Raw genomic sequence first — 24,753 nt, 5'->3', positions numbered from 1 at the left:
ATGTATTGCAACAAAGATAGGAAGCTATTGCTGTGATCCAAAAACACTTCTGTTCTTTCACAGCATTTGTGTGTGTCTGTGTGCATGTGTGTGTGTGTGTGTGTGTGTTTACAAGGGATGAGTGTGCACAAAGCTGTATCAGCAAGATCTTGATTTCATTAAAGAAATAGATAAAAGAGGACTCCTTTGTAGCGTTATTGGCTGTTTTTGTTTATTTATTTTTCCCTCACTTTGCTACTTTGGGCACATTCTTCTCCTGTCTCCTAACAATACCTTCTCTGGATCAGCTCTGCTTCTCCTGGCTCAACTGACACCAACTTTCTTCTCTAACCTTATTCCTAGCCCTGCTCTTTGTTATTGTTGTTTGGTTTGGTTTTGTTCTCTTGTTGTTGTTTTGTTTTTGTTTTCTTGTTTTGTGTGTGTGTTTTTGTTTGTTTGGTTGTTTGGTTTGGTTGGTTTTCTGAGACAGGATTTCTCTGTGTAGCTTTGGCTGTCCTGGACTCACTTTGTAGACCAGGCTGTCCTCAAACTCACAGATATCTTCTTACTTCTGCCTCCTTGAGTGATGGGATTACAGGCACACACCACTCCGTGCCCAGTTCTGAGCCCTCCTCTTCTCTGATCCTATTTTAATCCTACTCAATCTTCTTTCTTCCAGCACCAACTGTCTCCTCTGACCCTACTCAATCTCTCTCATATTCTGCTGCCTTTGTTTTTTTAATTTTATTATTTTGTTATTATTAGTTACATTTTATTAACTCTGTATCCCAGCTGTAGCCCTCTTCCTCATTCCCTCCCAATCCCTCCCTCCCTCCCTCATCTCCTCCCTGCCCCATTCCAAGTCCACTGATTGGGGAGGACCTCCTCCTCTTTCATCTGACCCTGTTTTATCACATATCATCAGGGCTGGCTGCAAAGTCCTCCTCTGTGGCCTAGCAGGACTGCTCCTCTCTTGGAGGGAAAGGAGGTCAAAGAGCCTGCCATTGAGTTCCTGTCAGAAATAGTCCCTGTTCCCCTTACTATGGGAAACCAATTGGTTACTGAGCTATGACGGGCTACCTCCAAGCAGAGGTTCTAATGACAACACATGCTGGAGAGGTTGTGGAAAAAGGGGAACCCTCCTCCATTGCTGGTGGGAATGTAAACTGGTACAACCACTTTGAAAGTCAATCTGGTGCTTTCTCAGACAATTAGAAATAGTGCTTCCTCAAGACCCAGCTATACCACTCCTAGGCATATACCTAAAATTTGCTCAAAGTACACAAGGACATTTGCTCAACCATGTTTGTAGCAGCTTTATTTGTAATAGCCAGAACCTGTAAACAACCCAGATGTCCATCAACGGAGGAATGGATACCAAAATTGTGGTATTTTTACACAATGGAATACTACTCAACAATCAAAAACAAGAAAAATCATGAAATTTGCAGGCAAATGGTGAGATCTAGAAAAGATCATTCTGAGTGAGGTATCCCAGAAGGAGAAAGACAAACATGGTATATCCTCACTTATATAGACCTATAAGATAGGATAAACATAATGAAATCTATACACCTAAAGAAGATAAACAAGAAAGCAGACACGGGGTAAGATGATCAATCCTCACTTAGAAAGACAAAGAAAAATGAAAATAGATCCATACTTACCACCCTACACAAAACTGAAGTCCAAGTGGATCAAAGACCTCAACATAAACCAGACACATTAAATCGGCTAGAAAAAAAAAGTGGGGAATACCCTAGAACTCATTGGTACAGGAGAAAACTTCCTGAACAGAACACCAACAGCACGGCTCTAAGAGCAACAATCAATAAATGGGACCTCATGAAATTGAAAAGCTTCTGTAAAGCAAAGGATACTATCATCAAAACAAAGCGACTGCCTACAGATTGGGAAAGAATCATCACCAATCATCACCAATCATCACCAACCCTTTATCTGACAGTATATATATATCCAGTATATATAAAGTATATATATATATATATATCCAGTATATATAAAGAACTAAAGAAGCTGAAAAGCAACAAACCAAGTAATCCACTTAAAAAATGGGGAACAGAGCTAAACAGAGAATTCTCTGTAGAGGAATATTGAATGGCAGAGAAGCAGTTAAAGAAATGCTCAACCTCATTAGCCATTAGGAAAATGCAAATCAAAACAACCCTGAGATTTCACCTTACACCCATGAGAATGGCCAAGATAAAAAACTCAAGTGGCGACACATGCTGGAGAGGTTGTGGAGAAAGGGGAACCCTTCTCCACTGCTGGTGGGAATGTAAACTTGTACAACCACTCTGGAAATAAATCTGGCGCTTTCTCAGACAACTAGGAATAGCGCTTCTTCAAGATCCAGCCATACCACTCCTAGGCATATACCCAAAAGAGGCGCAAGTACACAACAAGGACATGTGCTCAACCATGTTTGTAGCAGCTTTATTTGTAATAGCCAGAAGCTGGAAACAGCCCAGATGCCCCTCAACTGAAGAATGGATGCAGAAACTGTGGTACATCTATACAATGGAATATTACTCAGCAATGAAAAATAAGGAAATCATGAAATTTGCAGGTAAATGGTGGGACCTGGAAAGGATCATCCTGAGTGAGTTGTCCCAGAAGCAAAAAGACACACATGGTACATACTCACTCATATAAACATACAACATAGAATAAACCTACTAAAATATGTATATCTAAACAAACTAAGCAAAAGAGAGGACCCTAACTAGAATGTTCAATCTCCATCCTGAAAGGCAAAGAGGATGGACATCAGAAGAAAAAGAAAACAGGAAACAATATAGGAACCTGCCACAGAGGGCCTCTGAAAGCCTCTGCCCTGCAGACTGTCAAAGCAGATGCTGAGCCTGATGGCCAACTGACGGGCAGAGTGAATGGAATTTTATGTAAGAAGTGGGAAATAGTAAGAGCTGGAGAGGACATGAACTCCACAAGGAGAGCAACAGAACAAGAAAATTTGAACACACGGAACTTCCCAGAGACTCATACTCCAACCAAGGACTATTCGTGGAGATAACATAGAACCCTGACAATGCAGCAACTTCTGATGAGCACTGATAGACTAAGATCAGAAAGAAGGAGAGGAGGACCTCCCCTATCAGTGGACTTGGGGAGGGGCATGCATACAGAGAGGGGGGGAGGGGGGACCGGGAGGGGAGGAGGGAGGGGCTTATGGGGGGATACAAAATGAATAAAGTGTAATTAATAAAAGCTAAATAAAAAATTAAAAAAAAGAAAGACAAATGGGCTGTGCATTGAACATAGGAGAGCTACTTCTCCATTCTGTTCAATATATTTTCTAGGATCCTCAGGTGTCTGATGTGAATTTTTGTTGTTGTTGTTGATTTCTCAAGAGCACATCCACAACTGGGATAAGAGTGTATAACAGAAGGGGAGGAGGTCCTCCTCTATCAGTGGACTAGGCATAGGAGGAGAAGAGAGAGGGAGGGTGGGATTGGAAGGAGAAGAGAAAGGGGACACAGCCAGGACACAAATTGAATAAATTGTAGTAAATGATAATAATAAAAAAATTAAGAAAAAATTTAAATTTTAAAAAGAATGTAACAGTGACACTTCTCTTTCTTGTAAATTGGGAACTGCTTCTTCAACCTTTTATATTCCTGGACTGTCTTATCTCCTTGCATCAGAGTGCTTGCTGAGGAGAAAGTATCAAAGTACTTTTCACCAAAACAACTATTTATTTATTTATTTATTTACTTACTTACTTATTTACTTATTTATTTATTGTGCTTCTGAGATCAGATAAGATCGAATGGGAACTGTTCTTCTGTGCTCTGGAGAATGTGTGGAGGGCAGATTTCCCTCCTACCATGAGAGGTCCCAGGATTGAACTCAGAACATCTGGGTTGGTGGCAAGAGCCTTTATGTGCTGAACCATCTCAACACCCTCAAAATAATCTTGCACCTTAAATCTAGTGACGAAATGTCACTGATTTTGTTTACCAAAGATCTAAAGTAAACGTAAAGCCGTTGAAGGTTCTGGGAAAAGAGGAAAGCCGAAGGAATGGCAAGAACAGAGGGCCAGGGTGGATATCACATGTCCATCTTCCAGCAGGTCATGGGTTCCTTTTTGTTAAACATAAACATAGTATGTTCACCTAAATAATTTAACAAAAGGTAGCACTTCTCCAAGAGTAAAACTATTTCCTGCCCTCTGTGCAATACAGGATATGTTACATTCACTCTGGAAGGAGGGAGTTGGCGCTTTGCATACAGCTTTAGGTTGAACACTCAACCTCCAAGTTCCAGTTTCCTCACCAGCAAAATAAAATTTACTGTCCTGCAGGTTGGTTGGCAGGACTGCATGAGGCAACAGACCACACTCTCAGTCCTCTGTGGCTGTCCCACAAGTCTTATCCATCCCCAGAGCTGCTGGTCTATGAAGAGTGAATAAAGCACATTCTGCACTGAGCAGGCACTGAATATTTTACAAAGGAGAAAATGATGAAGCCGAACAGGGGTTAAGACCTTTTCCTCCAGATATTTTTGTAATTTATTTTTAATCGGTAGACAGTTGTGTGTGTTTATCATACACATTACGGTGTTTTGAAATATGCATATTTTGGGAAATGGCCGCACTGAGTCAGCTTGCGTGTGCATTGTCTCACATTCTTGCGATCTTCTGTAAGAACACTTAAACTCTTGCCCCGACTTTCACTAATAAAATATGCCAGCATTGTATTCACTGTAGTCGCCCTGCTGTATAGTGGATCTGATAAACTAATTCCTAACTGAAATTTTATGATGTCCTTAGCGCATTCCTCAACCTGCAAGTGCTGTTTTATTCACTACTTCAGTGAACCAACAGTTTTTAAGTTCCACACATCAATGTCCGTATCCTGTGTCTGTCTCTGTGTGTCCAACTTGTTTTCCTTACAACTGTGTCTTCCTGTTTACCTTGAATGTTACAAGTGACAGAACTTTTCTTTTTTTCTTTTTTTTTTAACTTTTTTTTATTTTTTATTAATTACACTTTATTCATTTGGTATCCCCCCATAAGCCTCTCCCTCCTCCCCTCCCGATCCCACCCTCCCTCCCCTTTCTGCATGCATGCCACTCCCCAAGTCCACTTTTAGGGGAGGTTCTCCTCTCCTTTCTGATCTTAGTCTATCAGTTCTCATCAAAAGTGGCTGCATTGTCCTCTACTGTGGCCTGGTAAGGCTGCTCCCCAATCAGGGGGAGGTGATCAAAGAACAGGCCAATCAGATTATGTCAGAGGCAGTCCCTCTTCCCATTACTATGTAACCCACTTGGACACTAAACTGCCATGGGTTACACCTGTGCAGGGGTTCTAGGTTATCTCCACGAATAGTCCTTGGTTGGAATATGAGTCTCTGGGAAGTTCCCTGTGTTCAAGTTTTCTGGTTCTGTTGCTCTCCTTGTGGAGTTCCTGTCCTCTCCAGCTCTTACTATTTCTCACTTCTTACATAAAATTACATTCACTCTGCCCATCAGTTGGCCATCAGGCTCAGCATCTGTTTTGATAGTCTGCAGGGCAGAGGCTTTCAGAGGCCCTCTGTGGCAGGTTCCAAGGTTGTTTCCTGTTTTCTTCTGGCTTTCAGAGGCCCTCTGTAGCAGGTTCCTATATTGTTTCCTGTTTTCTTTTTCTTCTGATGTCCATCCTCTTTGCCTTTCAGGATGGGGATTGAACATTTTAGTTAGGGTCCTCTCTCTTGCTTAGTTTCTTTAGATAGACAGATTTTAGTGGGCTTGTCCTATGTTGTATGTATATATAAGTGAGTATATACTGTGTGTGTCTTTTTGCTTCTGGGACAACTCACTCAGGATGATCCTTTCCAGGTCCCACAATTTACCTGCAAATTTCATGATTTCCTTATTTTTCATTGCTGAGTAATATTCCATTGTATAGATGTACCACAGTTTCTGCATCCATTCTTCAGTTGAGGGGCATCTGGGTTGTTTCCAGCTTCTGGCTATTACAAATAAAGCTGCTACAAACATGGTTGAGCGAAAGTCTCCCATCCAAAAAAAGCCCAGGACCTGATGGTTTCAGTGCAGAATTCTACCAGACCTTCAAAAAAGAGCTAACTCCAATTCTCTTCAAACTATTCCACAAAATAGAAACAGAAGGAACATTACCAAACTCATTCTATGAAGCCACAGTCACGTTGGTACCCAAACCTCACAAAGACCCAACAAAAAAAGAGAACTTCAGGCCAATCTCTCTTATGAACATTGATGCAAAAATACTCAACAAAATACTCACAAACCAAATACAAGAACACATCAAAGATATCATCCACCATGACCAAGTAGGCTTCATCCCAGGTATGCAGGGGTGGTTCAGTATACGAAAATCCATCAATGTGATCCACCATATTAACAAACTGAAAGAAAAAAACCACATGATAATCTCCCTAGATGCTGAAAAAGCATTTGACAAAATCCAACATCCATTCATGTTTAAAGTACTGGAGAGATCAGGGATACAAGGCACATTATCTAAACATAGTAAAGGCGATATACAGCAAGCCTATAGCCAACATCAAACTGAACGGAGAGAAACTGAAAGCAATCCCACTGAAATCAGGGCAAGACAAGGCTGCCCACTCTCTCCATATCTCTTCAACATAGTTCTGGAAGTCCTTGCGAGAGCAATAAGACAGACGAAGGAGATCAAGGGGATACAGATTGGAAAGGAAGAAGTCAAATTATCACTATTTGCAGATGATATGATAGTATATGTGAGTGACCCCAAAAACTCTACCAGGGAACTCCTACAGCTGATAAACACCTTCAGCAAAGTGGCCAGATACAAGATTAACTCAAAAAAATCAGTAGTCCTCCTGTATACAAAAGACAAAAGGGCTGAGAAAGAAATTAGGGAAACAACACCCTTCACAATAGCCACAAATGACATAAGTTACCTTGGAGTAACCCTAACCAAGGAAGTCAAAGACTTGTATGAAAAAGATTTCAAGTGTCTGAAGAAAGAATTAGAAGAAGATATCAGAAGATGGAAAGATCTCCCATGCTCATGGCTTGGCAGGATTAACATAGTAAAAATGACCATCTTACCAAAAGCAATCTACAGATTCAATGCAATTCCCATCAAATTACCAACACAATTCTTTACAGACTTGGAAAGAAAAATTCTCAACTTCATATGGAATAACAAGAAACCCAGAATTGCTAAAACAATCCTCTACAATAAAAGACCTTCTGGAGGTATCTCCATCCCTGATCTCAAGCTGTACTATAGAGCAACAGTTTTAAAAACTGCATGGTACTGGCATAGAAACAGAATGGTGGATCAATGGAACCGAACAGAAGACCCAGAAGTAAACCCACACACTTATGGACACCTGATCTTTGACAAAGATGCCAAAACCATACAATGAAAAAAAGATAGCATCTTCAACAAATGGTGCTGGTCCTTCTTTTTTTCTTAAAACTCAATGGTTTTTAATTCTGTTTATGCTGATTTGTCATAATGTGGTCATATGCTATTGGCTATTAAGTGGCTTTCGTGTCATATTGTGAATAGTGTTGTAATAAACAAGAAGCTGTAGACGTATCTGACACGCTGGTTCCTTTGCTTTTGTGTGATGCTGTGATTGTTGGATCTCATGGTGACTCTATATTTTTGAGGAAACATTAACTTTTTTCATAATCGCTCTACTGGTTTTTTTTTGTTGTTGTTGTTTTGGTTTTGGTTTTAGGAGACAGGGTTTCTCTGTGTAGGCTTGGCTGTCCTGGACTTGCTTTGTAGACCAGGCTGGCCTTGAACTCACAGAGATACACCTGCCTCTGCCTCCCAAGTGCTAGAATTAAAGGTGTGTGCCACCATCACCCTGCAATAGAGGCACTTTATAACAGAAAATTATTTGAGAGATCTTTTTCCATTATCTTCACTAACACTTATTCTGCCTCATCCTTTCATGTTAGCCGTTCTACCAGACCTAATATAACTTCATTTTAATTTTATTTCCCCATGCTTAGTTATATTGAACATTTCTATATATATATATATATGTATGTATGTGTATATATATATATATGGGCCATATTGATAACTTCTTTTGAGATCCATTCAGCATCCTTGTCCATTTTGATATCCTTATTATCAGACTATTGAAGTGATTTTTTTATTCTTAAATGAATAGTATATCTTTCAATAAAATAAATATAGCCATCATAAATTATGCTATAAACAACATTTTTATCACAAAAGGTGTTGATCTATTTCCAAGCAATAAAAGTAGATACAAAATATATATGTATTTATATATAACATACATGCATAGTATATGTTACTATAAATGCAATTCAGCTTCTAGTATATAATAGTAACTATACATGTACATGCATTTATACAGAAAAATGGAGCTACAAAGAAATAGAACAGCTGATCACACACCGTGTCTGAACATCAGGTCAGCTGTGACTACACAGCAACCAACAAACCAAACTGTGGGCCCCAACAAGCTGACAACAGCGTTCCCCAGTTTAGAAGAAAGTTCACGGGGAGGGAAACCCGAGTCTGACCTCAGGTCACCCGGACAACCCCCAGCAAAGTTCCTGGGTTCCTGAAGGCACTCTGTCTCTAGCATCCAAACACATGCCTGCATGCTGTGCTCACCATTCCAGATTAAACTTCGGGCCCCAAAACACCAAAGACTGAGTCTTCCAGTCAAGAGGAAACCCCACAGTGAGGGAAACAACCAGATATAACCTTAAGGCACCCAGCTAATCCCCCAAAAAGTTCTTGGGATTCCACAGGGTCTCCAGCATCTAGCCACACACCTGTGTGCTGTGCTACTGGCAAGGGAATGCCTTCTGGGTACTGAGGCACAGAGCTCCTACCTCAGGCCTCCAGACTCTTGGGAGCCACAGAAACAGCCCCAGACACCACTCCAAAGCTCAACCAGTCTCCCTAGGGAGACTACCAAACCTCCGGCATCACTGGTTCTTCATGATAGCTGCACCCAGCAAACACAGTGTCTGAACACAGTGTCTGAATAGTTATAGCTCATTAACTTCAGAGCAAAAAAGCCAGTAGCAGGGCACTTGTCTCCATGACTTGCCCTGGTGAGAAGAGAGACCCTCATGGGCTCATGAGGAGTCTAGTTAGCCCACAGGATCATACACCTGAGGAGAGCCATGGCAATTCCCTAAGAACCGCTTGCCAGTCGGAGACCATACCCACCAATCTGAGGAGGACTCCTGCAGGAACATCCAACTTCCTTCCTAGGGGATTTTCCACACCACCAATACCCCCCTAGGACTCCGGTAGGCATCAGAAACTACCAGTTGATGCCTGAGACAACCATATGGATAAAAAGCCAGCATGAAAACACAATCAACAAAAGCCAAAGCAATATGGCATCTCCAGAACCAAGTTATCCAATGGCAAACAGCCCTGGATACACTAACACAAGTGAAGCTCAAGAAAATGACCTTAAAACTATGCTTATGAAGATGATAACAGTGGAAATGAATAAAATATGTACAGAAATACAAGCAAACAGCTTGTGGCCTTTAGAGAGGAAATAATTAAATCACTGAAAGAAAATGAAAGAAATAGAGGAAAGTTCAAACAAAGAGAAGGAATTGCATGAAAAGTAGGAAAATACAAATAGGTAAAAGAAATCAACAAAACAGTTCAAGATCTGAAGATGGAAACATTAAAGAAAACACAAACTAAAGAAATGCTGGAGAGGGAAAACTTAGGGACGAGTACAGGAACTGCAGAGGTAAGCATCTCCAACAGAACACAAAAGATGGAAGAAAGAATCTCAGGTGTAGAGGATACAATGGAAAAAATTGTTTTATCAGTCAAAGAAAATGTTAAATCTAAAAAATTCCTGACATAAAACATCCAAGAAATCAAGAACAACATGAAAAGACAAAATCTAAGAATAACAGAAATAGAGGAAAAAGAAGATTCCAAGGCCCAGAAAATATTTTCAGCAAACTCATGGAAGAAAATTTCCCCAGTTTAAAGAAAGAGATGCCTATAAGTATACAAGAGGCCTGCAGAACTCCTAATAGAGTAGACCAGAAAAAAAAAAAAAAAAAAAAAAAAAAAACACCCGGGGGGGGAACAGCCCAAAAAGGCCAAAAAAAAAAAAAAAAAAAAAAAAAAAAAAAAACCTCCTGAGGGGGGAGCAGCCCTACCAGGCCACAGAAGAGGACAATGCAGTCACTTTTGATGAGAACTGATAGACTAAGATCAGAAAAGAGAGGAGAACCTCCCCTATCAGTGGACTAGGGGAGGGGCATGAATGCAGAAACGGGAGGGAGGGTGGGATCGGGAGGGGAGGAGGGAGGGGCTTATGGGGGATACAAAATGAAAAAGTGTAATTAATAAAAAAAAAAACCCTCCTGCCACATAATAATCAAAACACAAAATATACAGAACAAAGAAAAAATACTAAAAGCTGTATGGGAAAAAGGCCAAGTAACATATAATGACAAACTCATCAGAATTACACCTGACTTCTCAGCAGAGACTATGAAAGCCAGAAGGGCCTGGATGGATATCATGCAGAATCTAGATGTCAGCCCAGGCTACTAAACCCAGCAAAACTCTCAATCATCATAGATGGAAAAAACAAGATATTCAATGACAAAAAAACAAATTGAAACAGTACCTATCCACAAAATCAGCCATAAAGAAGATACTAGAAGAAAAAATACAACGCAAAAAGGTTAACTCCACCCAGGAAAACACGGGAAATAAACAACTTCACTACAGCAAAACTAAAAGCAGACAAGTACACAAACATGCACAACCAACATCAAAATAAAAAGAACTAACAGCCACTGGTCATTAATCTCTTTAAACATCAATGAACTCAACTTTCCAATAAAAAAGACACAGATTAACACAATGGATGCCTAAAGAGCACCCAACATTCTGCTGTATACATGAAACACACTTCAGCCACAAAGATAGACATTACCTGAAAGTAAGGGGATAGAAAAGGTTTTCTAAACACACAAACCCAAGAAGCAAACAGGAGTAGCCATTCTAATGTTTACTAAAATAGACTTTCAACCAAAATTAATCAAAAGAGATGGGGAAGGTCACTTCATACTCATTAAAGGAAAATTCCACCAAGAAGACATCTCAGCTCTATGCCCAAAATATAAGGGGACCCACATTTGTAAAAGAAACAGTAATAAACTTAAGCCACATGTAGATCCCCACACATAGATCCCATACACATAGACCCCACGTAGTTGGAGATTTCAACATCCCACCCTCATCAAAACACAGGTCAAGGAAACAGAAACTGAACAAAGAAACAATGACACTAACAATGAATCAAATGGACCTGACAGACATCTACAGAACTTTTCACTCAAACACACACACACACACACACACACACACACACACACACAAATTTACCTTCTTCTCAGCACCTCATGGAACCTTCTCCAAAATAGAACTTATAGCTGGTCACAAAGCAAGCCTCAGCAGATATAAGAAGATTGAAATAATCCCTTGTATTCTTGCAGACCACCATGTACTAAAGCTGGACCTCAACAACAACAGAAATAGCAAAAGGCCTACACATGAATGGAAATTGAACAATGCTCTACTCAACGACAGCTGGGTAAGGAAAGAAATAAAGAAAGAGATTAAAGGCTTCCTAGAATTCAATGAAAATAAAGGCATAACATATCCAAACTTTGGAAGACAATGAAAGCAATGCCAAGAAGAAAGTTCATAGCACTAAGTGCCTTCATAAGAAAATTGGAGACATCTCATACAAGCAATTTAACGGCACACCTGAGAGCCTTAGAAAAAGTAGATACACCTAAGAGGAGTAGACAGCTGGAAATAATCAAACTCAGAGCTACAATCAATAAATTAGAAACAAAGAAAACAATTCAAAGAAACAACAAAACCAAATACTGTTTCTTTGAGGAAATCACCAAGATAGACAAATCCTTAGCTAAACTAACTACAAGGCAGAGAGACACTATCCAAATGAAGAAAATCAGAAATGAAAAGGGGGACATAACAAAAGACCCTGAGGAAATCCAAACAATAGTTAGATCTTACTTCAAAAGCCTATGCACCACAAAATTTGAAAATCTACCTGAAATGGACAATTTTCTTGATCGATGCCACTCACCAAAGTTGAATCAAAATCAGGTAAACAAATTAAATACTCCTATATCCCTCAAGAAAATAGAAGCAGTCATCAAAAGTTTTCCATCCAAAAAGCCCAGGGCCAGACAGTTTCAGCACAGAATTCTACCAGAACTTCAAAGAAGTGCTAATATCAATAATCTTCAAACTATTCCACAAAATGGAAACAGAAGGAACATTGCCAAACTCATTCTATGTGAGGCCACAGTCACCTTGATACCTAAGGTACAAAAAGATCCAACAAAGAGAATTTCAGATCAATTTCCTTTATGAACATTGATGCAAAAATACTTAATAAAATACTCACAACCTGAACCCCAGAATACATCAAATATATCATCCTCTATGACCAAGTAAGCTTCACTCAAGGCATGCAGGGGTGATGCAACATACAGAGATTCATCAATTTAATCAACCATATAAACAAACTGAAAGAAAAAAAAAACACTTGATCATCTCCTTAGATGCTGAAAAAGCATTTGATAAACTCCAACACTCTTTCATGTTTAAAGTCTTGGAAAGATCAGGGATACAAGGCACATACCTAAAGATAGTAAAGGCAATATACAGCAAGCCTACAGCCAATATCAAATTAAATGGAGAGAAACTTATATCAATTCCACTAAAATCAGGAACAAGGCAATGACAACTAAAGGAGATCAAGGAGATACAGATTGGAAAGGAAAAAGTCAAAATATCAATATTCACAGATGATATGATAGTATACATGAGTGACACCAAAAAATTTACCAAGGAACTCCTTCAGCAAAGTGGCTAGATATAAAACTAATTCAAAAAAAATCAATAGCCCTCCTATATACATATGGCAAGTGGCTGAGAAAGAAATTAGGAAAACAACACCCTTTGTGATAGCCACAAAAATCATAAAGCATCTTGGTGTACCTCTAACTAAGCAAGTGAAAAACTTGTATTTAAAAACAAACAAACAAATAAAAAAAAACTTCAAGTCTCTGAAAAAAAGATTGAAAAAGATATCAGAAAATGGAAAGATCACCCATGCTCATGGATCAGTAGAATTAACGTAGTAAAAATGGCCAGCCTACCAAAAACAATCTACAGATTCAATGCAATTCCCATCAAAATACCAGACCTTGAAAGAACAATTATCAAATTCACGTGGAAAAACAAAACACTTAGAATACCTAAAACAACCATGTGCAATAAAAATAAATCTTCTGGAGTTATCTCCATCACTGATCTCAAGCTGTACTATAGATCAACAATAATAAAACTGCATGGTATTGGCATAGAAACAGCTTAATGGATCGATGGATTTGAATCAAAGACCCAGAAATACACCCTGTACCTACAGACACCTGATTTTTGACAAAAAAAAAAAAAGCCTAAACAATGCAATGGAAAGAGTTGTATCTTCAACAAATGGTGTTGGTCTAACTTAATGGTCTACATGTAGAAAAATTTAAATAGATCCATAGCTATCAACCTGCACAAAATTAAAGTCCAAGTGGATCAAAGACCTAAACATAAAACCAGACACATTAAATAGTTACAAGAAAAAGTAAGGAAGAGCCTTGAACTCATGCACTCAGGAGACAACTTCTTGAACAGAACACCAACAGCTCAGGCTATAAGATAAACAATTAATAAAGGGAACCTCATGAAACTGAAAAGCTTCTCTAAAGCAAAGGTCGCTATCAACCGAACAAAACAACAGCCTACACACTGGGAAAAGGTCTTAACCAATTCTGCGTCCAACAGAGGGCTAATATCCATAATATATAAAGAACTCAAAAAATTAAACACCAACAAACCAAATAATATATTTTAAAAATGGGGTACAAAGCTAAATAATGGATTCTCAACAGAAAAATATTGAATGTCAGAGAAACACTTAAAGAAATGCTCAATATGCTTAGTCATCAGGGAAATGAAAATCAAAATGATTATGAGATTCAATCTTACACCCATCAGAATAGCTAAGATCAAAAACTCAAGTGACAACAGATGCTGGAGACGATGTGGAGAAATGGGAATGCTCCTCCATTACTGGTGGAAGTGCAATCTTGTATAACCACTTTGGAAATCAATCTGGTACTTTCTCAGGAAATTGGGAATAGTGCTACCTCAAGATCCAGCTACACCACTCCTGGGCATATACCTGAAAGATGCTCCACCATTCAACAAGGACATTTGCTCAACTATGGTCATAGCAGCTATGTTCATAATAGCCATAATCTAGAAACAGCCTAGATTTCCCTCACTTGTGGCACATTACACAGTGGAATACTACTCAGCAAGGAAATCATAAAATGTGCCTCCAAATGGATGGAACTAGAAAAGATCATCCTGACGTAACCCAGAAACAGAAAGGCATTCATGGAATATACTTGCTTAAACACAGACATTAGCCATATAATATAGGATAACCATACTATAATCTATAAACATAAAGAAGCTAAGCAACAAGAAGGACCCTAGGGAGGATGCTTATTTCTCATTCACAATGACGAACAGGAGAGACACCAGAACTTGTGGAAGAGATGAAACAAGATGGGAGCCTACCATACATGTCCTCTGAAAGGCTCCACCCATCAGGGCATTGAAGCATATGCAGAGATTCATGGGCAAACTTTGGGCAGAGGGCAGGAAGTCTTATGAAAGAAGGGCGGCTAGAAGGACAAAGATGGGGAAAAGGGCTCCACAAGGAGACAAAGTCAAAAAATTCTGAGCCCAGGGGGCCCTAAAGAGACTGATACATCAACCAAGGACCACTCGGGAAGAGGACCTACAGTCCCTGTTCAGATATAGCCCATAGGCAGCTCAGTCTCCCTGTGGGTTCCTGTGTAAGAGGAGCCGTGATTATCTATGATCACTTCCCTCTGCTAGTCTGGCCTTGCCAGGCCACAGAGGAAGAGAATCCAGGCAATCCTGCTGAGACTTGATAGGCTAGGGTCAGATGGCAAGGGAGAAGGACTCCTCTTTTAGTGGATTAGGGAATCAGGGTTCAGGGTAAAAGAGAGAGGGTGGGAGGACATGAGGGAGGGGACTACAATCAGGATATAAAGTGAATAAATAGTAAAAAAATAAATTTAAAAAATAAGTAAAAGAAAGAAAGAAAGAGAGAGAGAGAGAAAGAAAGAAAGAAAGAAAGAAAGAAAGAAAGAAAGAAAGAAAGAAAGAAAGAAAGAAAGAAAGAAAGAGCAAAAAAGAAAAAAATAGAAATAGACCAAAATGGTGTTAACCATCTCTTGGCACTTGTACTCTAGTTGATTAATTTTTGTTGTTCATTGAAATAAAGAAAAAGAGACATGTAAAATTACTAAAAAGAAATAATCTCAAGGAAAAGAAACTGAAGAAATATTTTTTTCTGAAGAAATATTCTATTACATTTGTTTATTTCTATTTGTGTGTTGTGTGAGTGTGATTGTATATGTGTGTGGAGGTCAGGGGACAGCATGTACAAGTTCCATCCTGTCACTGTGTTGGTCTAGCAGTGGAGCTGAGGTGGAGATTTTGTGTATTTTAAATAATGTCTTTCTTCAGAGTTTGAAAATATTATTCTGACTTGATTATTGTGTCCTGATCACTCTGTAGTTTGTTTCATTGTGTACGGAACTTTTTTAGTCTAATAGAATCCACTTGTCTGTTTTTTGGGGTTGTTTCCTATGCTTTCATGATCATACAAATTTCTACTCCCAAATTTAAGGTCTTTGGGCTGTTTTGAGTTAATTTTTATATGTGGTGTGACTTAGAGCTTAATTTTATTCTTCTTCATCTAGTTTTCCCAAAACTACTCCTTGTGTATTCTTGACATAGTCATTTAAAAATATTAACTATAAATGCATGGATTTATTTCTGAGCTCTCTTTTCTGTACCACTGATCTACACATGTGATTTTAAGCTAATGCCATGTTGTTTTGATCACTGTGTCTTTGGAGTATATTTTGAAGTAAGGAAGTGTGAGGTTTCCAGATTTGTTCTTCTTGCTCTTGATATGTTCTTCCTTAAAACTTGTTTTAGAAAATTGAGAACATTATCTTTTTTAAAAAGTTTCCTTTTGAACCTACTGTATTTGTAAAGTGAATCTCATGTGTGACCTGAAGATCATCACAAAAGCACCATGGTAACGAGGTCTATGAGAGATCGCTTTTTGATCTCTTGCCAATTCCATGTTCCTGCGAAGAAGAGATTACCTCGAAGTACCTCCTCTCTACATTAAAAGATATGAAATAATTGAGTGGATATTATAATTCCACAGCATATGGAACTTGCCACATGACATGTAGAATGGCCACCCAAAGCATCCTCAAGTTAAAAGCTAAGCTTCCTCTGTGAAAGCGTAAGTTGTAAACTTGACCGACTACACAAATAGAGATATGTAACCACAGTGCCCCTACTTGGGCAAAAAGCAGTCTATTATTCATTCACCACCCCTCGCTTGCTCCAACTCATCAAAACAATGACAACTTCTTACTCAAGCCAGGAGCTAAGAAAAATGATTACATTTTTTCTGTTGGTGCCAAGAGTATTGTACACAGTTAGACTGAGCCTAACCACCACTCTGTTAAACAGAATGTTCATCTCATGAGAAGCACTTGAAGTCATCCAACAGTGGGTGGTAGTTCAAAGAGGAGACATTGCAGTAAGATCTATAAAGCCATTCTTCACACTTAGTTCATCTTAGTTCAAGAGAACTAGGTGTATTCTAGCCCACTTTTTCATATTACCTCTGAAGGTATTAGGTTGTGCACCACCGCACAGCTTGCTCAGGACAGAGTTGACACCGAACCCCAGTTACATTTTCACTAGCACATACACCTTGATTTCATACACAGCGATTGGATTGCCTTGTGTTTGAGAAACACTAAAAGCCACCAGTGGAGTGATTTCTTTAAGAAATTTGTGAAAACTGGTATAACAGTTACTGATCTAACTCAAAGAGGAAGGAGAACTAGTCCTCAGAAGTGTACCCTGTTAAATAGAGGGACACAGTGTAATGCATTCATGGGCAGCTCAAGTTCCAGACCCCGGAGGACAAAGAAAGAATAAACAGTGTTTGGCCGTGGGAACAGCCCATGCTCCTGGGGTGGGAGGAAGATAAATAATATTAATTGCTACTTTGGGCTTCCTCCTCAAAGGTGCTCTAGAACTGGTTCCCCAAGTACACATAAGCCATCAGACAAGTTACACCTGCTTCTGGCACTTGGCATGTTAATTCTTGCCTCTCAAGTCTATTTGTGTTTCCCTCCCCGCTCTCGTGAGACTGGTTCCTGGTCCCTGGACTCCGTTCAGAGACACAGCATGACCAATAGGGATGAGGTGGTCATAACAACAGAACTCTGGCAGGGCTGCTGCTATGCTGCTCCTCAGTCACAATGGTGTCCCTCTATTTCAGTTGTTCAACTTCCAAGAAGACTTCAGCAGAACACAAGCTGAATGCACTCCCACGTCTCTCCCATAAGACTAATTCTGGCTTTTTGCTTTCCCATTGTCACATGAATCAGTAGATCACATAGTGGGAGCGGCCACATCAGCACCCACCATCGCCAAAAAAGTTTTGTGCTCATACACTACGAGTGTTTATGGGCTTTGTTCTTAAGCATTGTGCTACATTCTTTCAGCATCTTTGACACTAGAGAGTTCATAGAGAATTATTAAATTAAATTAGACCTAAGAAGAGGACTAGAATGTTCTGTGAGCAATAGCTACCTGTACATAACTTGAACAATGTCTCTATATGCATGTAGTACCGTATTTAAATTATCCCTTTAAAAAAAATCTTTAAAGAGCAGGTATGCTGGTGAATATCTATAAACCTCAAATACAAAGACTGTTTGAAGAAGGAGTATAACAAGGTTAAAGTCAGTCTGGGTTACATACTGAGACTGATCCTGTCTCAAAAGCAAAAACAAAAATCTTCAATACTTAGATTTATTCTAAGCAACAACAACAACAAAAACAATGAGACAATAGATTTGAGGTCTATGTGCATTTTCTACTTTATCTTATATATGTGTATCTTCCAATTCTTTTACTTCGTGAAATTTCATACAAGTTTACATGATAGATTATCATATCTACTCATCCCCCTATAAATACACAATGTCTCCCCAGTGTGCGACCTCCCAACTTCATGTCTGTTTGTTTTTAATTTGATAACCCTCTAAGTCCAGTTAGTGCTGTCCATATATGCATGGCTACGAAGATTTAAAAAAATCTACCCACTGGCCAGATCTCAATAAACAATAATTCCTCCTTCTATGTGCTGCAAATAGCCCCTCAGTGTGGGACAAAGTCTGGTTATCACCTAATCTACACTTGTATTTTGGTTGGCTTGGTCTTGTATAGGTCTTGTGCAGAAAACCACAGCTCCTGTGGGTCATATGTGCCATAGTCATGCCGTGTCCAAAGGACAGCATTTCACAGCACCTCTTCCATTCTGAAATCTCGTGTTCTTATCTCTTCCTCTTCTGTGATATCCCCTGAGCTCATTGGAGGGAGTGTCTCACTCAGGACTGAGCACTTAGTCTTGGACTTGTTATGCATCTCTCTGTGGACTGCAGCCCAAAATGAGGCTTTTCTCGTCATTTTGAAGTTTGTCCATATGCTGCCAGAGAAACTTCTCAAGTGTGATCAGGAGACACTGAAATTAGGCCTTTCAGGAAAAAAAAAAAAAAAAAAAAAAAAAAAAGACATTAAATTTTAAGTGAAATGGTTGGCATGTTCATCTTAGGTAGATTTTTATATATAAAGTAATAAAACGAAAGCTAATTAAAGCATTGAAATCATTCTGCTAGGCATAAGCCTGTTGTTGTAGAGGCTGAAGGTATAGCTCTGGGGAGGCCAGATTCAACCACATAATAGTCATGCAAAACAGTGAGAGCGTGAACTAAACTGATAGATTCAAAGCCAGGGCAAAGTAAAGAGTTCTGTCGCAGTAGAAAAGATAAGTGAGAATTGCAGAGGAAGAGGAAGCAGTCATAAGCTTTCAGGACCCTGACTGCCATGGTCAGGTCCTGGAGATTTGAAGGAAACTGCATTAGTCATAAAGAGATATTGTTTAATAGCTTTCATGAGAGGAGATAACTGTCTACATTGATCTGCAGTCTCCAGAGACTTGACAGATAAATGTATGGAATGGAAACACACCCCAGGATGAAAAGGGAGAACAAACCACTTCTAATGTGGAATGCCAAGTATGCTGGGAAGGATTGTTTCACAGAATTTAAGTCCACTCTAAAGCAGGGAAAAGATTGTGGAAAGTCAACAATTACCAGAGCAGCTAACCGGAGATCTCCAGAACCATGGAACTAATAGTACCAGATTAAGGTTCCCGAAAGTCAAGGCTGAAGAGATGGATCTGAGGTTAAAAGCACTTGCTGCTTTTGCAGAAGAACCTGATTTAGTTCCTACCACTCACAAGGCAGCGTGCAACTGTGTGTTAACCCTTTTTAGAGGGTCCTATGCCCTCTTCTGATCTCCACAGGCACAAGGCACACACATGTGGTGCACAGACATACATGCAAACAAAGCACTCATGCCCATAAAAATATATAAATCTCAACAAAGGTAAAATAAATGTGCGTGTTTATACACACAATGTTTTCTTTATGTCTGTTTGGATGTTGTTGAGTGCTTTATTTTTACTTTAGACAACCATAAAATTCTTTGTGAAGTTTTAAAAATCATGTATAAGAGCTAGAGAGAAGGCTCCGTCAGTAAAATATGTGTCGTGAAAGCATAAACACTGGATCCTAGGACTCCTGTAGAATCCAGGAGCAGTGTTGTGCCCTGTAACCCCTCAGGCATGGGAATTAGAGGCTACTTGGAGAGTGCTGCCTACCCAGCATGGCTGAATTACAAGCTTCAGGTTTAGTGCAAGACCCTGTCTCCAGAAGTTAGGTGGTTAGTCCATAAAGATGGCTCAGTGGGTAAAGACACTTGTATAAAAGGCTCATAACCCATCCTAGAACCCATATAAATATGAATGGAGAAAACCGACTCTGCAAAGTCTTTCTCTGATCTCCCTATATGTGGTATGACACGTGCGTTCACACACATACACATACACACACCAGACATGCTTACACATACACAGCACGCCAGGCACACCCACACTTACACATACACACACAGTAATAAAGCAAAACCACACATTCACAAATCAGAACAAAAAATATAACAAGGTCGTAAGCAAATAAGGAAGACCCCTAACATCAACCTCTGGCCAGCACATGAACACACACACATGCACACACACACGCATGAATTCATGTGTAGACACACATGCATAAATAATTACACACAAAAATAAAATTGAAAATTAAAAACACATTCAACTGTAACTAGTCAATTTTTCCACTCAAGGTAGCAAAGGCTTCCACTTCTCTGGTTGCTTTGATTAGAGACGCCTGAAATATGCTGGAATTTTTGGATTCATTGAAGTAATCATTAAAATCATTACATAGGTATAAACTAGAATATTAAAAAAAAATTAGCTCAAGTCTTCACCAATGCAAGTTTCCCCAAATAGTACAGTACAGTAGACTGCATTAAACACATAACTGGTTTTGCTAAAGAGCACAATACTAATGTTTTATTACAAAGGACATAGTATGAGGGAAGACAAAGGAAATTTGGACCAAGAAGAATTAAGTGATCTACAATTACAGATATTGCTTTAAAATAATTAGTAGGTTGGCTTACTTTACTGTGAACTAAGTGGAAGAGACTACTAAATCAACGTAGGAAATGTTACTGTTCCCAGGTCATCGGAAGTAAACTTCTTCAAAAACAAATGTTTTGCATCATAATGTCCCTTTACATCCCTTAAACAGACACCATGTCCGTTAGTATCTATACCGTGAGGGTGTGTATCTTCCACTCAAGAGTCTGGCAGGCTTTTGAGAGCACTGGTTAGACCCTGGTAAGTTGGCTCTTTGGCAGACTAGCACCTTGCTCCTCTACCTGCTCCTCACACAGACCTTTTCCTGCGCTCTCTCCTGAAATACTAAGATATCTACCTCTCTTTCCAAACCCAAGATCTGCAGAAGTAAACATGAGACTTCAAATGTCATTCAACCAAAATCAGGGAGAAATCCACATTGCCTGCTTCATTTTACTGTGTATATTACTACTAGTACCCAAATTGTTTCAGACCTGAATCCCATCCTGGATTCATGACTGATATTCCCAGTTAGTAACCGCAAACCTTTCCACCATTGTCACAGCTAATGCAATAGCCCAGCCTTATGCAGACAACTGAGTATTTCTTTTGACAGAAAGTTGATAAGTTGATCATTTTAAAGCGCCATTTAACTCAGTCAAGTTGTCTAGATGTGACAAAACCTAACCTGGAGCCAAACTCTACACAAAATTCACTAAATAAAAGAGTTGGTCAAAACACTGTATATATATACATATATATATATATATATATATACACAAATATATATGAAATACATATATATATATGAAAATGTCATAGTGAAACTATCACCATGCATAACTAATGCATGATAATAAAGCTTTTAGAAATTGTAAAGAAATATAACATTGGTGTTAACATTGATGTTTTAATGTTTATACGAAGCTTTCAGGAACTTCAGAGATCAAAGGAATTTTTTTCAAAATGATTCTTTTGTCTTCACAGAGGATTTAAAAGTCATTGCACGGCAGGCTTGCCAAATTTGCAAAGCAGAGCCATATTCTCTTTATGAAATATGTCCTTTAATTTTAAAGGCTGGTTCTCGTCTGGTTGGGGGAAAGTAACTGGTGTTCTCAATATGCCAAGAATTCAAGGTCCATCACAGCCATTTCCACATTTCATCAGGAGGCAAAATTCACACTGCATCTTACATGCAGACAGGGATTTGGCAGAACTAATAGAAGAATGGAAGTCTCTCCAAGCAAGAGCCAAGCCTTCAAGATCTCAAACAGCGGCTCACGCTGTGAATGAGTGGGCAGACCCAGGCTGTGAAACACTGAGGGAGCAGGGTTGCTTAACTGAGTGAATGAAGATGATCCAACTGGAAACAGAAGCCAAAAGTAAAGATAGAGTAAGAAACGAGAAAGTAGTAATTTTGAGGGAAGAAAAAAAATAATTGTCAAAATGATAGCGTTACAAAGCTTAAGAGCATTAGAGAGCTCCTTATGAAGAAGGTACATGCTTGTAATAATCTCATCATTCAGGAGGCTGAGGCAGGGGAACATAGATAATTATCACCAACTTAAGCTATACATTGAAACTCTGGTGAGAGAAAGAGAGATTAGCAAGGGAGAAAGGGGAGGAGAGAAAATTAGAAAGGGATGATTGTCAGTGGGTAAAGTTGAAAATGGTTTATAAAAGGGGTAGAGTAAAATCTCAGAACACCGCTTGAACAAAACAAAGGAACAGAACCTAAGAATTTCTGTTTCCAGCCAAAAAATCTGGGCCCAGAGGACCCTGCAGAGACCAATGACTCAACCAAACATTATTTGTGGAGAGGACATAGACCCCCTGCTCAGATGTAGCCCATGGGCAGCTCAGTCTCCATGGGTGTTCCCTAGTAAGGGAAGCAGGAGCAGTTTCTGGCATGATCTTGGTTTCTTGCTCTTTGATCACCTCCCGCTGATGAGGTGGCCTTACTAGGCCACAGAGAAAGAGGATCCAGACAGTCCTGATGAGACCTGATAGGCTAGGGTCAGATAATAGGGGAGGAGGACCTCCCATATCAGTGGACTAGGGGAAAAACATAAGAAGTGGGTGGGAGAAGAAAGGAGGGTAGGACCAGGAGGAGATGAGGGAGGGGGCTACAGCCAGGATACAAAGTGAGTAAGTTATAATAAATAATAATAATAGTAGTAAAGAATTCTTGTTTCTTGGGAGAATTTATTTCAATGTGTAGGTATTTCATTTCCATTTCAGTATGCTTAATTGAAATTGAGAAGTGTTTTACATTAGATAGGAGTTCTGATGAAGTGAGAGGTAGTCACGTTGTATCTTCTGCAATGTACCCACTGCATGGAACTGTTCCTATTGTACAGTTCTAAAAGCTAAGAGGAGTTTGGGAGTTTAATCATAGGATATGATAAATGAAAAAAAAAAGATATTTAACTCAATTTAAACATGCTACAATGTATACATATATTGAAACATCATTTTACCCAATTTTATATTTCCATATGTGACTCAAATATAAATTTTAAAATGCTTGAAAAAAGAAAAAGAAATTTTAGAAATTCAGGCTAAATGATCCAAGGAGAAGGCCAGCTAGTACAAGAAAATAGACTGTCTCAACATTGGCAAGGCATTAGAATGCACCAAAAAACTTAAAAATCACTTACATTTTTCCATATCGTTTCCTTAATAGCTTGTAACATTGTCAGTGAAATTTAAAAAGCAACAGCAAATCCCATTCTTTCTTAAAAGCTTAGAGAGTTAAAGACTTTTACAGTAGCACTGCAAGAAGTCATTTCTAGTTTTCTTGAACAGCCCTGGAGGGCCTGAGTGTCGCCGCATCTTTTCTTGCCTTGCATCACCTTGCCATTTTCACTTTCTTTGTCACCCTATCGTGAAATGTTGCTTCAGTATTTCAATACTAAACCAACACTTTGATTCCCAGTTCAAATGGTGTCCTCACTGTGAAGCACATGGTTACATCATCTTCCCTAGGGTGAAGCAGACTTCCCAGTTCACGTGTCCCAGCATCAGCAGCTGATAGGAAAAAAAAATAAAAAAATAAAACAAGATATTGATATCAAATACTGAAAGGAAATTCCCGGTTTCTGGGGAAAGCATAACCTTTAGAGAAAAAAATTAAAAGATGATTTTCATGTAAATTTCCCTGTGAAAACATACTTTTTCAGGAAAATTATGCCCTTGCTGTCATTTCTCATTATCAAGAATCCATATAAAGCATTTTTTTTTAAAAATTGCTTAAATTTGTAAAACAGCTTTTCCATTTGTAGTTCTCAGATGCAGATAAAATTGTTTCTATGATACTTCAAAAAGACCAAAGCAACCAGGTTCTTTTCTTTTATAAAAGTTTTAAATTTTCCTTCTGTACTTGTGAAACACTCTCTACATTTTAAGCCCCCCAAAACCTTGTGGGTTTTGGTGAACCAGTGACTTTACTGGCATACCTATCGCAGCACAGGGGAAGGATTCTCCCTTGCCGAATTTTCAGCCATCACTCCTAAAGAATCGCCCTTTTTCCTGCAATTGTCTCCTGCTTATACAACCCTGGGAGGGCACTTTGAGTTCTGCACCTTTTATGGATCCCTGAATCATGTGCATTTTTTAAAAATCGTTTCTTTTTCATATAATATATCCTGATTATGGTTTCCCTACCGTACCCCTCCCAGAAGGTCCCCATCTCCTCTCTCATCGGGAGTCATACCAGTTCTGTCTCTCCTTAAGAAAACAAACAGGCTTCTGAGGAATAAAAATAAAATATAATAAGATTTTAAAAAAACATAGTAATGGGATAAAACAAACAAACAGAAGAAAAGGAGCCCAAGAAACTGAGATGCAGAAATCCACTTGTTTGCATACTCAGGAATCCCATAAACACTCAAAGCTAAAAAAAAAAAAAAAAAAAAAAAAAAAAAAAAAAAAAAAA

This window comes from Psammomys obesus, unplaced genomic scaffold (genome assembly GCF_907164565.1).
Source record: "Psammomys obesus unplaced genomic scaffold, mPsaObe1.curated_primary_1811, whole genome shotgun sequence".
Classification (NCBI taxonomy): domain Eukaryota; kingdom Metazoa; phylum Chordata; class Mammalia; order Rodentia; family Muridae; genus Psammomys; species Psammomys obesus.
The sequence above is the reverse complement of the archived record's forward strand: the minus strand, read 5'-3'. Positions refer to the sequence as shown.